The following is a 19,939-nucleotide window of genomic DNA, read 5'->3' as shown; positions in this document are numbered from 1 at the left end:
CAAACGGGAAGAACCACCCAGCTGTTCCAGAAATTCAAGTTTGTCGAAGATGAAACCTATTTTCATTCTTTTGCGAAAGAGAGATTTTTAATATTGCTTTCTGAAGCAAAGTGCGTGGTAGAATTCTAGACTGACTCATCATTTGTGACTCATTCTACTTATCCATTACAACTCATTTCAATAGCGGCTCTTTTTGTTGACAAAAATAAGTTTCCTGCATTTTCGAAAAAGGAAGAATTTCTGTGAAATAATGATAATTCATAAACAAATGTGAACCAGAGAACCAAGGCAGAAAACAAATTTAATTTATTACCAAAAAGATTAGAATATAAAGTATAAAATCTAAAAATAATTCAAAATCAAAAATAAATTTTTACTTAGATATCAGGATGCATCAGCATCATTGTCTAAAACAATATCAAAAATATATGTACTTAAGCTAACTGATATATTATTTTTATAAGAATTAAGGTTCGTTCACCAGAATTAAATCGAATCTTTTCTTCATTTCAAGAATGCCATTTATGGCCTTATTTGACTGAGTCAATTTTGGTATATCTATTCATTTGTATTGAATTTGAGCTCAATCCTATTATTTTATTCAATCTTTAGATTATTTTCATTAATCACACTTCACACACATTTGACAGCTGTAAAACTCGCGATGGTATCTTTGGATGGATGAGTTTGAATTCCATCATAACATTTAAAAATGTAGATGTAAAAACGTTTCATGAAGCAGTTTGAAATTCGTATGATGGTTTGTTAACATTTGACTGCTGCCATTCGACAATAAGTAATAATCACGATTTCTGTCTCACATATGTTAGCGTTTCATATATATATATATATATATATATATATATATATATATATATATATATATATATATATATATATATATATATATATATATATATATATATATATATATATATATATATATATATATATATACAGATAGTTGACATCTATCTTGCAGGAAAACGAGTGACTTCACATGTTAAGAATCTATATGGTACTAAAAGTATTTTCACAAGAATCCTCAAAATTTTTTACCTTAAAATTTCACCAGACTATCAAAAGAATTTTCAAAATTGGAACAGCCCCAAATAGAAGAAGCAAGTTCTTTTATTCCTTCTCCAGCAACAAGAAGCATATAGTTTTACGAATTATTACATGCAAAAGTTCTGGATTAGTAAGTTATCAGAAAGTGCTGGTACCTTCAGAATTTTAGAGCACTCTGTAACTTAAATATACGAATAATGGGTGAATCCTGAAGCAACAGGAAATAATATTATTGAGCCCCTTCTTAGTTTATTCGGTTTTAAAAATGCCGAGAGCAGGTTTCGGAAAAAATGATAGCAATGTAAACCAAAAGAAAAAAGCTTGGTACGATCGTAAAGCTGTCAAAAGAGAATTCTGTGAAGAAGATTTAGAATGAATGCTATCGATGAATAAACTATACAAATGGCAGTGGAGAGGAAAGGATTTGGAAAGATTGAGAATCGACTTTACCGTGTTAAGCAGCATTACTTAACTCTACGATTATAGAAGACAATCCGGAAATGAATGACAGGAATGAAAAGTAGCCGAAAAGTAACGCCGAATTTGTATCTGAGGAAATTAAAGTTCTTTAAAAGATAGCTAATAATCCGAACATGCGTTGTTTTCATATAAATTAGGGTCGGAATCCATCACGAATGTGAATAATAGCTGTCGGCGCTGCCGAGCTTTTTTTTAATTCTTATTTCTCATCAGAAAAATTAATAAGGCAAAGACTGCCCTTTTAGTAAGTAAATGTAAACGAAAATAATTGGCATGACACCATATTTAAATTTTTTGACAACATTTAATTGACGTAGGCCGAAACATAACACACAGGAACACTATTACAAAATTTAGTATGAGAACATCATAGAACTTTCGAACATCCAACAACCTTCTCTCGGCACCGTCTCTCCCGCCGTCCTCTTTCTCCACCCTCTTCCCTTCAGTTCGTTTTCTGGTTCTAATTATCCGCAGCGCCCTCACAATAGCGATCTCTTATTTGGATGTTGCAATTTGTTCAGTTGCGTGGGGGAAACATCGAATACACTGAATTTAAACTTCACGAGAATAAACGCATGCTAGCTTAACTAGTAAATAACCAAGTGTAAATTTATTTTCAGGTATGTTTAGTACACATTGTTTGTTATTGTATTATGAAGCTTAATGAAATATTGGAAAAAACAAACACGAAAAGTCACGCACGACCCTTTTAATAATTAAAGGAACCTTATAATTATTATATTCTCAACAATTGCAGTATTTTTAGCTGAAATCTTTATAAAAAAGTGAGAAAAATTGGAAAGAAAATTCAATAGAATAATGCAGAAAGTTGCATGAAGAATTGCCTCGGCAGACTATTTTATATAGACTTGATTTTATTTAAGTGTTGATACAGGCGGACTCTTTAAACTCTGTTATGGGTTCATTTTGGCTCAAAAATATCGCCAAGAAAAGATCATGTATTATATTTTAATAATTATTATATTTAGAATCATGTATTATATTTAGCACTTTTCAAAAAATGAGAAAAAGTATTCTCTCAAAGTAAAAGATTGCGCCATCGTAATATTTGCTACTACCTGTAACTTAGATGGCAGACTAAATTCCTCGATTATCCCACATATAATTCCATGCTAAATTCCTTCCTGACGTATATTCACTTAGTTTAGCTCCAGTGTTTTTTAATTATGACTATGGCTATCAAAATGGGGAAAAGTAGAAAATTAAATCGCACACTATAGCTGGATTATTTCATTTTTATATATGAATTTCATTTATTTATATATGTTTATCTGTAGAGTTATCCATATGACATTACCTTGATTTAAAAAAAAATATTGTTAAAAAGTATATAAGAAATAGGGAGAGAACCAACGGGATCCTTCATAAATTTTAATTCAAATCTTATTCATTGAAGTTTTTGTTTGAAAATCGGAGACATTTTGATATTTGTGAATAATAAAACATTTCATAAAATCTATGTTTTTATCTTAATATATTTAAAATATTATATGACTTCCTCATAAAAATATTCTATCTCCATTGAAAAATAAATTAGTTCAAAATAAGTCGTTAGGCACATAGAAATGAAATGTGAAGAAGAAAGAGAAGAAGAGGATACATTTGTATAAAAAAAAGTCTGTTTTTTACAAGTCCAAAATAAATGTAGTGACGAGCGCCATCTGCTGGCCAACAGGTGTTGATGCTTGTTAGACGGAGTGCAGATCAGACTCATCTGGACGAAAGTAAAGACGTGTGAGACGCGACGTATTCGACGAAATCTATTTAATATTCAATTCTTTTATGTTAATGTAATTGTCCCTAAATGTAATTAAATGTGCATTCTAAAATAGTAGTAATCCTTGAGTCCTACATAAATGTGTGTGATTTTGTTGAAAGACTAAGGTTTCTCCCTATCAAAAGAAAAAATAATAATTAAACATTCTAAAAGCACCCAAAATTATTATGAATTTGATTAAAATTCCAATTTATTTAGTATATTTATATGAGTACCTTCCATTTTAAGAAATTTGCTTTGATATCCAGAATGTCGATGCCTAATTCGTATTTTTATAAGTTGAGTTTAAAAAATAATTTAATATTTGATTGCATCTATTTAATGGAATATGCATTTCATTCCGAAATAATCAGGCAGGAAATCTCTGGAATTTCAAGAATATCACTGGGAACTGATGAATGAACGGCAAACACATCGAATGTTTTCACGAACGCCTCTTTAATTAAGACGGCAAATATATATATATGAGCATCGAACACGTCAGGGAAACAAATCAGAACGAAAATTTACAAAAAAAAAAGGAGAAAGTGTGAGCTTTTACGCATTTAGGAATTAACTGCTGATAACGGCTTTTTTTTTTTTTTTTTTTGTTAATCACGTGTTGTTGTTGTTGTTTTCATTCCCAGAAGTTCTTAATAAAAAGATAATCCCATTGCATGGACTAAAATGTGGAATACTAAAAATTCTGTAAATTACAGAAACCAACCAAAAGACTTGCTTAAATGTATGGCGTGCAAGTGCTTGAGTCGGCACAGGCAACATTCATTGTGTTATTTCTTATATATTACTGGGTATTGCTGATTCCCAGAATGATTTCTAAAACTCTTTTTGTAACAGACATCCATTTCGGGTAATCTTAATAGCCTTATAATTATTATATTCTTAACAAAGTTCTGTTCATTAACAATATTAAGGGATTCGACTTTCATAAGTCATAGTGTCACTATAAACGCGTCTGTGTGAGTTATCTATCTTGCCTCTGCCTTCCACGGCACCGGCACTTGACTCTTTGATTGCGCATGTTAACTGCTTAGATAAACAGACAGTTTTGTCTGCGTATCCCATTTCTTTTCTCAATGATGAACAATGGTAGAAAATCATGTAATCGAATATTTGAAGAAACAATAAAAATTGTTTAAATTCCATTGCAACAATAGAGTGTATTGTTGAAAATTAGGCAAAAGAAATATTTTTCAAAAAATGTCAAAATTCAGAAAACAGCTGCACAAAAATAAAATAATATTCTTAAAAACACTTCCCTATAATGTAAAAATTATTTCTATACAATAATATTTTCAGAATTTATCCATGATAAAAACAATGAAATCTAGCTGAATTTTTAATTTATTGAAATTTTAAAAATACATCAAAGCGCACATTCCTACCTTTCAAAATGTGTATCAAATTTATTAATTCTAGGTCAAACGGTCAGACCTTTAGAGCTCCAACACATCCACACAATTTTCTCCTTTAATAATTGAAGAAATAAATAAACATATTAAGATATTAAACATTAAAAAAAAATTATCTCTTAAGAAAATGAATCGGATTTCCTGAAACATCCGGGACAAGTCAAAGGAAAAATACAGCCAACTAAAAACGTTATTGATTGGCTTGTGTTTATGAAATCGGTCACCATTTGCTCTGTTTTTGTAAATGAATCATTTATCAAGAAGCTTGCCTTATGAGGAGTTGTAGAACTTGTACTTTAAAAAATGTCACCGCCCTATTTTTAAAAAATTGTTTCTTACAAAATAATGCAGACTTTTCATTCAAAAATGTGAATACTACTTGAAGGATTTCCTTCTTTCACTTCTCATTACTTTCAAGAAATAAATGAAGAAGGAAACGAAAAAAGGAAATAATATAACCTTCGTTTGAATAATCCGGGGAGAGGGGGGGGGAGAGGGACAGGCTATCCGTCAAGAAATAAAGTTTAATAGATTATCGAATTTCATCCTTTTTTCCTAAAGGATGCAAACTTCAAAATATCTTCTCTTTTTCCACTATCAGGTTTTTAAGCTTGAAAATCGATATGCAGAAACGATAAAGTTTCACGGAGACAAAATAAAAAGAGAAGGGGGGGGGGATCATCTTAAAGTGCATCGAAAATTTTGATGGTGCTCCGTGTGGGCGAGTATATTTTCGAATCTGATGGATGCTGTTGAAAATTCTTGATAATTAAACAGCCACCTTGATGCAAAATCGATACATTTGACTTTCAGATTTTTACCTCCTTACTCGCTCTTTGAAGGGAGAAAAGCTGCTGAATTCCAAACCTACCCCTGGTGTCAGTGCAGACTAGTTTTCTTGAAAGGGTATAAGAGAAAAAGCACCCTAACTTTTGAATGGAAATTTCATTCTTTTGTTCCTTCTCTTGAGGTTTTAAAATATAATGAGTGGTATTCGATCCTGAAAGTCAAATAAAATCATTTATGTTGACAGCTATGTTTTTCAAGAAATGAATACATGTATAGTAAATGTTTCAGCTGAGAAAGCCCATTAAGACTGCTTTATGAAAGACAGACTTTTTTGCTCGGTTTGAGAAGCAGATTCGTTTTTTATCTAAAATGTTGAATATTTTTTTTATCTAAAATGGTGTGAATTTCATTTGTGTATTATCGTATTTGTGTATTTGTGTAATATTTTTAAAAAATCATGGAAAAACTCCAAAACTTGTTTAAATTTTAATTAATTAAAATTTTAGCTATAATTTCAAAAAAAATGACTCATCGGTTCAAGTATACGTGTGTCGAATTTGATAGCTGTAGGTCAAACTATGTGGCATGTAGAACGGCAGCACACACATTCATCTCATTGTCAATAGATATCCATATTTTTGCCTACTTCTTTTTATAACATATAATAAATAAATAAAATACATAATAAATCAACATCGATAATAGATGAAATCGACCCTCTTTAAAAATATTAACAATTTGCAAAAAAGTTATAAATAAAGCAATATTTATACAAAAATACAAAATGGTAACGTGTATTTCTTTTCAATGAATGCGCTGGAAATAATCCTTTTCCTGATTTCTTTCTTTTCAGACGCGTTTCATCATTTGTTCGAATATCATCGATTTGAACTCAATCTGATTTTTTAAATATTTCAATTTAAAAACGAACATAATACTATTACGTTATTTTGTAATGTTTGATTTCTGGTAAGTATTAATCCGTAATGATTTTCGTGTTGACTAGACTACGATCCGATTTTCTGAATACCACTCATTTCCAACATTCCGATGTCCGTCAGGGTTATCTCATTTAAATGAAACGACAAAGGGAATAATATATATATATATATATATATATATATATATATATATATATATATATATATATATATATATATATATATATATATATATATATTTCCTTTTACATTCTGTTCATGATAAGATTAGTAAGATAATAACTTTCCAATATACTGAATCGCTTCTCTTCTGCAGAATTTGGAAGAAGAACATGCTTTCCCAAACATATTTAAAGTCATGATAAAGACTGAGCAAAATATAAAGGGTGCATGATAATACCATCAAACCACCTTTGATCAGACAACTCTATAGAGTGCGTCCAGACATTCTGCTTTTCAGAACCAACCCCTCTCGGAGCAGACGAAATAGGAGGGTGGAAAAGGGGGCTTTTGAAGTTTCTTCGTGCGTTCAGCTATTCATGATCATCGCCAGAAATCCTCTTCTGCGGCCCATTTGCATTCCCTTTGTTCTGGAACGCAGAATTTTTGAATTGCCCTGTCATCAATGCCATTCCGCATTAGAGAAATTCCGACGAAAGAGACCCATGTCAGAAACGACTCGAATCGCTGTGTCGACCCCAAATTTGAAAAATGGCTTCCACCCAAACTGGATCTTCCGGACGTGATAATTGCTTGTCATTCCAGGAACGAAAGGAACTCTTTAATAATTCCAAGAATATTCTTGTTTCCAATTAAAGATATTTTCTTGGCAGCTCTCATTGACAAGGGTAATCGAATGAATGGGAGGTACCTCATCGGAGAATGCGAGTCACTTGGTGTTGCGGCAACGATGCGAATGTGGAAGGAAATCACAAGGGCGTCTCTGTAATTGCATTTGCTGGCGAAAATAGCTTGTAATGAAATAAGTAATCATCTCGAAATATATAATGGGAAGAATGGATTAATGGAAGCTGTGATGTGCATTAACCGTTCTTCATTTCGTCGCCCTAATTCATTAAATACTTTGTTTCTTTTCATAACACGATGTGTTCTTGGAATTTCAATCAAAATGGTTTCTTTTAAGAATATCATCTTCCTTTTCTATATTAAATATATTAATCTTTCGAAAACGGAAGAAAAAAATTTAAAAACTTCACCGAAATTTAGATGACATGGGATAATTTTAGAGAGATAATAACTTTGCCATTTATTGACATCTGTTTTAAAGTGCATTGACGGGAAACAGTTGTACTCAAACTTTCACACTATAGCAGTGATATATCAAAGGTGGAGAAAGTAGGTCAAACACTCTGGGCACCATTGCCGGAGAAAGCATAAATGAATAACAAATTGGTCCATTTAAGTGAAGTGTGTCTTTAAGCTGTCGCTCATTAAATTCTTAACACGTTAAACACAATCATTGGTGGCAGTCACTATACTTTCCGTTCGGGTCGAGTGTGACACTATAAGGTTAAATTTTTCGCACAAACCATATTTTATAGAGTAATCGGTGTCTGACAGTACAAAATACGATATAAAAAATATATATTCTATTAATAAATAATAAATGTGCTAAAGTTTTCCTTATCAAAATATTCAAATGCACGGCATTCATATGTTGTGTAAAATGAATCTAAACATCGAGGACGTCGATGGAGACTGCGGGCCAAAACGGAAAAGAAGACAATGTCTGCGTGATTTTTAATTTGTTAAAAAAGAAGTTTTTTCTCTCAATTGAATATCTCGCAATCTTCGTTTAATTTCTAAATTTCCAAAATTCAAATCTTTGTTTAAATTCCCTACGCAAACTTCTTCACTGGTATTGACAATCGAATCTTCATTGGAAATTTTATTTTTGTTGTTGTTAACAGGCAAAATTATATATATAGCCATAATATAAAAGAATCCTGTGAGCAGTTTTTGATGAAACTAAACTTTCTAGCCATTGAATTTATACTGTTAATGAAAATATTCTACTAGACATAAGGCGTGATATAATGAAGCAAATAAAATCATATTTTTGTGCATTTAATACCCCCATCATTCATCAAAAAAAAGTTAGTGTTTAAGAAAATTATCATTATTTAGAATTCCTGTAAATTAAACAGAATGGAAAAAAACAGGAATAAATTGTAAAAAATATCAGCGAGAATGCTCGCCCAGTATTCTCTCCCGTATTTCCTCATAAAGGTTTGATTCCTCGATCAAAAATTGTGGATCTTAGACAAGACAAAGAACACCTTGCACCTCACTGGCTTGGAATAATTATGAGATATTTACCTCTGACGTGAATTTAGCCTTTTCACAGAATCTGTCATGTAGATTCTTGGAAACGAATCTGTGTTTCAAAGGAATTTCTTCCAACCGATTGAAATTAAAATTTGACACACAGCTACAGTTGCCGTCACAACAATCACATACCATACTTTAGTCATTGCGTTTTTGAGCTACCGCGTTTACGCGCTTCTGAAACTACTGATTTTCAGGCCCCTGTTAGAATTGGCTCAAAATTTTACAGGTGTCTGCAATAAAGATATTTAAAAAGTGAGCCGAATTTTTTTCATCTTGACTCATTGATATTTCCTGGTTCAATACAAACGTTTTCTCTACATTGCAGTTGTTAACAATTGTTTTTTTTTACTAGTTTCCTACCTATCCCCCTGCTTCAATAAGCTTTCGTCCTATTGTTCATGAATCAGTTCTCACGCCAGTAGCTGATCCTTCTTTCTGAAGATCTGCAATTGTTTTTCGAGGGAGCATTTTACTATTTTTTACAAGAAATTTGTTTTCCTGAGGTGTGTTTGCATTCATATTTGCTCTTTCGTTTTGGAGAAACTGACCCAAGCTTAATTTGCTGATTAATAATCCTTGAAGCACTCAACTTTCCAACTCCAGCGGCTGCAGCAATATCCCTCACTGTTATTGAAGTATACTGACTGAGGATACCAATTCCAGTCCTTTTCCTATATACATTCTTTTAATATGCATTAAAACTAGACAATTCACACAATCAACCTCCTGCAGCAACTGAAACAACACTGATGGTGAAATGCTCTACATGTGCTGATCACATGGTCAAACCAGTTAGATTAGCCAAGAACAAACTTTTTATTTATTTATTTTTTAAGAAAATGCAGTTGGAACCGGTTTGAGGCAGAAAATTCCCAAGAAATGAAGAAATGAAGAAATTTGTAAAAAATGGAGTTTGTCCCAATTAGTTTGCACAGTACTGTATATATATATATATATATATATATATATATATATATATATATATATATATATATATATATATATATATATATATATATATATATATATATATATATATATATATATATATATATATATATATATATATATATATATATATATATATATATATATATATATATATATATATATATATATATATATATATATATATAATTTCACAAGAGTAAAGAATAATTTGAATTCTTAAAGTGTATATATATATATATATATATATTTGTTTTTGAGATGCGCTGTTAAAAATTTTTTCTGAAAGTTTATCCCAGCTAAATCTGTATTCAAAATTAAAAGAAAAAATTCAAGACGAACCATCAGTTTAAATGATAGTATTTTATATTACCGGTTCTAATTTGATAAAAAAATGTTTTCATTCTTTTAACTTTTAGCTCAGGTCGGATTTCTATTTTCTTCAATCCCCTGCATCTGCATTTTTAAACTGAAAATGAAAGAATTATGTTTTGTATTTTGTTAAAAAGATTTTATAAATTCTTAATATTACATATTTCTTAACTAAAAATTAAAATCGTGGCATTGATTTAATACCTTTCTGTTTGTAAAATTCCTTATAAAAATTGATTTTGCATTTTTTTTTCTTTGAAAATGGACTTCATTTGTAAACCCTGCATGGAACGTAATTGAGTCATGAATGTTTCCAGTATTTAATATGGGTAATAAACACATGATGGCCAGCATTTCTGCTGTTTGAATTTCTCTGTTTGTTCCCTGCTATATCCAGATATTTTAAGAAATTTCCCTGAATTTTCACTGATGTATCTAATAACCTCAAAATGACGTTGCTTCATTTTCATTTCTTTATTCATTTCACAAAATGTTCTTAACTGCGATGAAAAATTGTTGTACCCTTTTAACTAAAATCAGTGCAAAATAAAGTTTAATGGTCAGGACTCAAAACATAAAAAGACGTCATTTTCACTGATTGAATTTCAGAAAAGCTTCAATTATGTAAAACACTCTCCTTTTTTAAATTCAAATATATATATTAGCCAACACCAGAAGATGCACGCCCGTCCAGATCGAGGTTTTACTCAATCAATCATATCTCAGAACTGTTTCGGAGATGCATTCAAGAAGGGTGCAGTGCAAAAACACATGCTACGTACCGCCTGAATGCTTAACCCGTATCATACAGAAAAAAGGGAAAAATTGGATCTCATCAATATTTTTTTTTCTTTATTGCATAAAGAGGAAGATATTTTGAAGGTATAAATTAAAAAAAGAAACAAACGAATGAATGCTGTAAATTTTTACAGAAATTGGTTTTATATATCAAAACCTATATGAAAAATTCATTTCGCAATGTCGACTCATTTTAATTAAATTATATAATTTGTTTCATTTTTGTCACGTAGAAAACAGAAATTGTTTTTTTAAAAATCGAAAAATAAAAAGGAAAATATGAAAGAGTAAAAAAAAAAAAACTTTAGAACTATTTTATCTAAATTTTATAGCATTAACAAAATGAAAAAGCACTGATAAACTTGTAAGAAATGAAATGAATTATTTATATCTTATATTTAGCACCAAGTATATAAACGCCATCTTATAAAAGCTCTAGGTAAAATAACTTTAAAATGACATGATTCAAATCAAATTATTAATCATATGGATCAAGTCAGAATTTAATTTAAATAACGAAAATTGTGCATTAGTTAAGTGACTATAAAATATTTCTTTAGTGTCAGAATTTTTTTTTCTATAGAGCTTCAGACTAAACTATAAAAATGAATGAAGGTACAAAAGTAATATTATAAATGCGCAAAAATTGGTGAGGTCGATAAATTTGTCAGTCAAAGTCGAATGACGTTTGTATAAAAATACAATAATTAATAAAATAATATAAAAATTATGAAAACATATTTCAGCGAAAAGAAACACAGAAGGGAAAAAGAAATTGAGAAGGCTGATTTTACTTTGAAACGAAGCAAAACTGCTATCTCATGAAATGCGCAACTGAATAAATCTAAAAACAGGCATGATAATTATCTGAATTTGCGTGTACATAAAAGACCACTGTTTGCCAAATATGATTTTAAACTCTAAATTATTATATTATACATTATAGCATACACACACAGAAACCATCAGCTGTAGAATATTTCGACGGGTAATTTACATCTACAATATATACAAGTTGCATTTAATTATATTAGCTATACTGGATCTAATTATTTGCAATAAAATAATAATAAAAATGAATAACTATACATTTGAAATAAAGAGAAATGCCATTTATTTATGAAATGCATATTTAAAAAATTCTAACTTTAGCATTTATGAAAATCTCTTGAATAATTCATGTACACTTAACAAATTGCATATAATAAATCTTATACTGAAATAAAAACAGCCTTACATTCAAAATCATACAGAAAAAAAATCTAATATTTGCAAGTAATAAAATAATCTTTTCATTGTTTGAAACTGAAGTAAAATTTTGGATTAAAAGATTAACTGATTTATCACAGTTGATAACTTACGCTGTTTTTAAATAATATAATAATTTAACATTTTCAGAACTTTTTTTTATTCAGTCGGAACGTTACTATTCTTCCCCCCCCCTTTATTTACTTACAAAATAATACACTCGCAGAATTTTATTTAAGTGTATTCGTTATGAGTAAGCCATAATATTTTGAAGAAATATTTTTTTTAACTCTAGGAGATGCATTCCAGAGCTAAAATAAGCAGTTACGCTTTCCACCGTCTACCTATGGGTTAATAATGACAGAATATTTAGAATTGATTTTTTTGTGCAATGGATTGACGAGTGATAAAGCAAATTACTTTCATAAAATAGCTAGTTAACCCACCATTTGCATGAAATTTCCCAAAAGGGCGTTACAGCATTATCAAATGTGGTACAGAGTCGATTCGGAACTCCATGATTATACATTAGAACTCACTCCACATTTTACGAATCAGTCTTCATATTAATCTCAATTTTAAAAAATTTCTCATTCGAACCCTTTTATCTTCAACATTTATTCTTATTGCACCTGTGTTCAGTGGAGTCAATTCCAAAATCCTTGCCTTTTTAGATATTTATTAACGATAACATGGGTATATAGATACTAACGTAACTATTTACAAAGTTTAATTTTCATGGCACTCCTTCCAAATTTCATCCGTTGAGTTTCGTGCCTGCCACGAAAGTCCCCTTCTCGCGGGTGGCTGTAAACAAGAGGCGGAAGCGCCATTTGTGCACAAACCGCACCAAATGTAATGCGAGGCATATAACTGCAGTATTCTGTATTCGATATTTCCTTACTTCCTCTCGAAACATTTTCTGTAGATAAATTACATTGTTTTGATAAAAGAAATGAAAATCTGCCATCACTTACTACATCCACCAGAAAATGAGCAGTGTGTGAGGTTTTTTTTAACTGCATTGTATGAGAGGAAGAAGCAAATGTGCGCTAACTCTTAACTTTTATCACCATTATCGTTTACGATTTGAAATATTTACTCGTAGATTAGCACCTAGTTTTCTATTTGCAAATTCTCCACTTTTCTCAAAATACCAACTATTCTGTCATTATCAACTCATTTGCAGGTCCATCATTTATTAAAATTTTCCCATCAGAAGGTAACCTTTTCACTACCATAAATGGCACAAGAAAGGATTATAGGCGGTTCTCCTAAATCACCCATCGCACAACCTATCCATTACCCAACTCCTCGCCAACTAGTCAACTTAACTAAGCTCCTAATTGTTTCACGTGTGCGTAAAACTTGTGTTTCGAAACTCTCCTCTTTTTTTCCTCCCAGAGGAAGGCAAAGAAAATCTTCACGTCTACCGGCTAACGACACTCCAGAGAGCGCCGGGGCCGAGGCTACAAAGAAGTGTCTCTTTTAGGCTCATTAAGGAACTGTTTAATGAGCTGTGTATGTCACCGCTTCTTTTGGGTGGGCTTTTTATGTATTTTTATTATCGAGAAGGTAGTTCCCTGAAACGGTTCGCATTGGAAGATCCTGGAATTGGATTCCTTCAATAGGAAATGAATGCCACTTGGAGCGTGTATTTCCGGAATAAAGCATTTCTTTTAAGGCGAGAAAGGGCACGGGGATTCATCTTTTGGAACTGGCTTCAGGAATGGTGCGCAGCAGGGTGATAGGTCAATAAAACGAATTCTAGGTTAAGTGCTGATGTCATAAATAGATAAAAATTGTACGATCAATGTATGCAAGTTTTCATTCAATTTGCATTCGTGCATGCAGAAAGTATTCATAAAACTCTTATTCAGTTGCAAGTATTTGTAGTAAATGTGGTAAAAAAAAATGGTAAAAAGGATTAGAAACTTTGAGGCATTCAAGCATTATTTAATGCCTTCAAAATATTTGATTTCAAATTATTTAGTTTCTTAGACATTTTTTATTTCACTTCTTTTTTTGTTGTTGTTGTTTAAAGTTAGAATTTTGTAATCGATGACTCTCACTTCTTGATTTGTATGTTCTCGAAGACAATATTTTAACGTTTCCAGAAATTAATTATAGATTAGTTATCCTGTCTCTTTATGACAAAAGTAATCCGAAAGTGAATTCTACAATATATATATATATATATATATATATATATATATATATATATATATATATATATATATATATATATATATATATATATATATATATATATATATATATATATATATATATACTGGGTGCATCACTCCCTTGGTGTGCAGCTCCTTTGGCACACCAAGTCGGGGCGATGCGAAGACAAACTATTACGACATGTTGCTTAAAAGACGAACTTTTATGTTAGCTCTCATCCTGATTATCATAGTCACATCCAGTAAATTTGTCATCTTCAATCTTTTCAGCATAATTTGTTCATCATCATTAACGTAACTATGTTGTCACTCATTAATTTCTCAAATATCAACTAACTCGAACTTGTTATTGTTGACCTCCTCTCCCCGTATATATATATTGGAAAAAACATTAATTTTCCATAACTTATACTTAACATACTTTAGACACAAGGTTTCATTTAATAAGTTATCCAAATATCTGGCAATAAATTAACTTTTATACCAAATGATAAAAAAGATATTAAAATTAAATATTATTACGGTCTTCATAGCAAAAACATGTCAATAAATAAAATGTTTTTCTTACACTCATCTACACGGACGCAAGGTTTCATGCTTCTGTCTGTAAAGTTTTCAGACATATTAAAAGGCTAATTTATTGATTTTGACAATTTTTCCGCACTTCTCATCGATGATATGAGCGAGTCTTTCGTTTTAATTTTCAAAGCTAATACGAAAAATCCAAAAAGAGTATTATAAAGGTAGAAGGCAAAGGAATTATTAAAAGACGGAGAAAATTATAATACTTTTTTGACATCTTTAAAATATGCATTCCTTTAACAATACTTGTGTAAACGCGATCCTGTTCATATTCATTCCAACCACATATTCATAAAAACGCTCTTTTCGATTCCTCACCGGGAAAGTAAGGATCCTGTAAGTTGCCATCTCTAAACCGTACTTCATAGCGAAGCACACTTCCCAGAAGGGTGCCGGAATTTCGTAAAAGTAGGTTGGTTTACTTTTAAAGATAGGCTGCCATAACATAAATTATAACATAAATCATCAACATATCTAAATGTTACTGAGAGATATCCTTCTTTGAAAAAGCACAGAAGTGCGAGCAAAAAATTTAGTTTTCTTTCTCGGCAATTCATTACTTAAAAATGTATTAAATGTTCAGTTTCTCATGCTTCCTTTATAAAATCGATGCTTTAGCTGACGTCTAATCAAAGTGAACATCACTTTGCATGATATTCAAATTCTTTTAAAGTCCTGATGATTGGATGACATACAGCTCAACAAATATTTGTGTATCAAGGTATTTTGGACACTGTCGAAAGTTACATTCAGAGAAACAAAAGAAAAACGTGTGTGTATGTATCCTGAAGTCATGCATGAACAGCCTTCGCATTCTAATAACCTTACTTTACGGCGTGGTTTTACTGTTGTGATTATGAGCTTCTATGGAAAGTAGTTCCTGCTTAGAAAAACGCGAATGTTTCGGGATTACTGTCTTAATGTAAAATGATGCAACTTCCCTCCCCCCTCATATTACCCGCAAGGTGAAGGAACAGCCTCGTGTCTACTTTGGAGACGATCGGGTAATTTCGATGGCTATCAGACTTACTCTTACCCAGAATCGAACTCCTGTAATTTCTGATTGTAGATATTCTTGGATGATCGTATCTACGGAAAAAGCATTTCGAACTCTGTCTGAACTAAAAGTAAGAATTAACACCTCATGCTACTACAATTCCTCAAAGAACACTAAACGTTCTTGTTAAAAATTCTATAATACGCTTTAAATTCGTGATAGATGCAAATGGAATGTGCAATGAACAAATGATGTTATTAAAAAAATTTATGTATTTTTCAAATTTGCGGGGGGGGGGGGGTTTGTTGCTGTTCTTTATGCTTCATTTTTACTCTTGGTGATGAAAATCTGAATCAATAATTTTTAATGAAAATTTCTTTTCCTCTCGTAATTCAAATAATGTACATACAAAGTTTCGACAAAATAAGTGTTCACTACATAAGTTTGAGTATGATCACTTGAATTAAAACCACCCTGTAATTCATGATTTTCTCTTTTCCACATTTTGTTTGGATTCATTATTGATGTAATATCATTCTTTATTTGATGTGAAATTTCATGCCAGACAACTCTCTGCTATCAATGAAAAAATAAGTAATGAATGAAAAAATAAATAAGTTTATCTATACTTATAATAAAGCTCAATGTGTGTGTGTGTGTGTTGGCGCTCTACAGGCCAGGTCATTTGACATACAGCTATCAAATTTGGTACATGTATACCTTAGAGGTCGGGAATGTGCACCTGGGGTCCCTTTTTTTGAAATTTTAATTAGAATTTTAATTATTAATTAAAAACTAATTTTCCCGCCAAAAAAATCTTCCATTTTCCCCACGGCCAACTTTTCCGCCAAAAAAATCTTAAATTTCCCCCAACGCCAAATGAGTAAGGCTTCAGTATTTTTTTCTCCCAACAGTAATAAGGCTAGGGTTAACATTTTTCGGCCGATTATTTCAAACGATTCTGTTTATTTTCTTAATGTTTCATGCAAAATTAAACATTGTTAATTAATCCATGTTTCAGATTCATTCTGAAGTACTTTTGAATTAAAATAGCACAGAATAAAGGAAATTAAAAATGTCTAATCTGCATAGCGTTACCCCAACTGGCGTAGAAAAATTCAAGCCTTTGCGTTACTGTAAAAGGCGAAGAAAATTCACGCATGCGCACTGTGTTCTGATTGTTGGCATGGCAACCATTATCAACGGACGATTTAAATTACTTTTAGGTTAGTTGTATGCTTTTTTAAGCAAATTATATTTATGTTAGTTATATATTTTTTGTATATGCTTATAGTTTTAAGTACATCGTTTTTTAAGTAGTTTTTTTAAACCTGTTTTCAATGATTTAAATTATTTTTAGGTTAGTTGCATGCGTTTGTAATTAAATTGTATTTATGTTAGTTATATATTTTTTTGTATATGCTTATAGTTTTAAGTACATAGTTTTTTAAGTAGTTTTTTTAAACCTGTTTTCGACCGATTATTTTAAACGATTCATTTTATTTTCTTAGTGTTTGATGCATAGCATTAAAATTAAACATTGCATTAAAATTAAACCTTGTTAATGAATCGATCTGTTCATGATGAATCTGAGAAACTTTTGTTGACAAATTCCTGAGATATTATATAAATTAAGAAAGATATTCTTTAGTGCCCATAAAGTTTAAACGCTCAGTGACTCTATTATCAGTAATCATATTAAAAAAAATGCTTTGTTTCAGTAAAAAATATTATTATATTAATTGCAGATTAATCATTTACACTTTAATTTAAAGCATAAATTCTACGAGGGGTAACAGAAAATGAGAGAGATACATATCACGTTATGACTGAAGGCCTTTATAATATTATGAGTGAATTATATGACTATCAAAATTTGAAGTTATAAAATATTTTGCTGAAGAATCTATTAAAGTTGGAATTGCGTAAAATATTTAATGGTACGATCGGAGTTGAACCCCCTGCTTTGCGCAATTTTTAAAAATCGCCAACAATGGCCTTGTGAAATGTTCGAAAGCAAAGGAGCAGATGTTCAATTATAGTGCATAATAAAGATTGCCAGCTTTGGCGCGTTATCGCAACTTGGCGAAGAAGGGGGTTAATCTCCGGTTCAACCTATTTAATTATTAAAATTTAAACGAACTTTAAGATTGGCGAACCGGCTGGTTGCCAAAGGCGGCTAGTACTGAATAAATAGCAACATCTGCAATAATGAGTATTTTTTTCATATAATTTTAAAAACTGGGTCCTTTCTCTTCAATTTAAAAAAGAATTGAAATAAAATACTAATTTTTATAGCATCATTTTATCTCCTATCAACAAATTGAATAGATCAAAACCTTTTTAATTCTTTTGGAGATTTCATCATTCTATTTACCGATGCCATTATTCCAAGCAATGCTCACTTTTAAGATCACGTTTTTTGTGTGCATGGCCTTTTTCTGATTGCATTCATGAAGGGAGTAAAAGCTGGAACATAAAGCGTCTCTTCCTAACAATATAATTTATCATCCATCAAAAACAAGATAGATGCAGCCTCGCAAGTGAATTGATAAAACACGCAATGTTTTGAAATCGACTTGATCTAGTATTAGCTCTGCTCTGAATGCAAGAGATTTATGAATTGTTAACAACTGGATTTTACTTCGTTTTGAGTACAATTTTAATCTCTCCCAGGCGTGTGAGACTTACACGATAACAAAAAGAGTGGGAGGGAGAAATCCACATTCTCAAGTTAAACTCGTTATACATTTTTATTTATTTGCAATGGTATTCAATACTGCTTGATGTCTAGAATTCAAAGAAAAGAAATACAGATCAGTTGAAATAAAAAAAAATGTGAGAAATTTGTAAATTTCAGAAATATTAAGAAACTCCATGAATGAAAAATTATTCTCGGTGATATCAGAAATTGGCTTAAGGAATGCAAACGCATACAAGGCAACTGATTGCCCATTTAAATTTAATATATGCCAAGATAACATTGAGTTATCTTTGTGATAAGGATAACTCAAAAGCGTTTTGACAGATGCAATTTCGTACATGACCTTTATGTCAAACTATAAGATATCTATCAAATTTTGAGTAAAATCCATTCAGATGAAGTTTATTTGTCCGGTTTCAGTTTAATGCGATAATTACAAAACGAAGAGAGTTAGATGAATGAAATTCGGTCAGCAGATTTAACATCTATAGAGCAGACACCAATCGAATTTTTGTTTAAATCCAAGAAGGGATTGAATGTTTGTCGTTTTGTCATTTCAGAAGCATGTAAACGCGATAACTCAAAAACGCCATGACTTAAATATGCATCAAAATTGATATGTCACTATAATTGTAGTTTAATATCACAATTTGGTCTCGAATAGCTGAGAAAAAGGCGTATAAAACACAAATACAATTTTTTAAATGCCAGTAGCTTGCCATAAATGAATCAGCAAAAAACTTGTCAAGGATCGCGCGAAAGATTCAAGGTCTGATTTTTTTCTATTGTTGAAAATAAGTGAATAAGAGTTTTGCTTATTGACTGTGTAGTTTATGAGATGAATAAAAAAAATTGAAGGTACACAAATGTGAAACGCTAAGTTCGTGGTACAGAAATCACTCTTATTATTTTTTGTCGAATGGCAACAATCAAATGTTCATCATACGAATTTTAGACTGCTTCATCGAATATTCTTATAATTGCACTGACTGAGGGAATCGAATCGAATATTCTTATAATTGCTTTACTAATTAATGGAACTGCAAAGAATTATTAGAAATGCTCTGATCATGGTCTTCAACAAGTCAAAGGCAAGAAGATATGAAAGAAAGCGAGAAGTAGACTTCAAACAGAAAGTTTAATCGAGTGCAAAAACCGTTCAAAAGGGGAATAGTCACTAAAGGGGCAATGATGCAAGAAAACAGATAGCCATATTTTCCAAAACAATTTTCTTACAAAAACATCATAAGAATTATAT

The sequence above is a fragment of the Argiope bruennichi genome, chromosome 4, assembly GCF_947563725.1.
Source record: "Argiope bruennichi chromosome 4, qqArgBrue1.1, whole genome shotgun sequence".
NCBI classification, from domain to species: Eukaryota; Metazoa; Arthropoda; class Arachnida; order Araneae; family Araneidae; genus Argiope; species Argiope bruennichi.
This window is presented reverse-complemented; position numbering follows the sequence as displayed.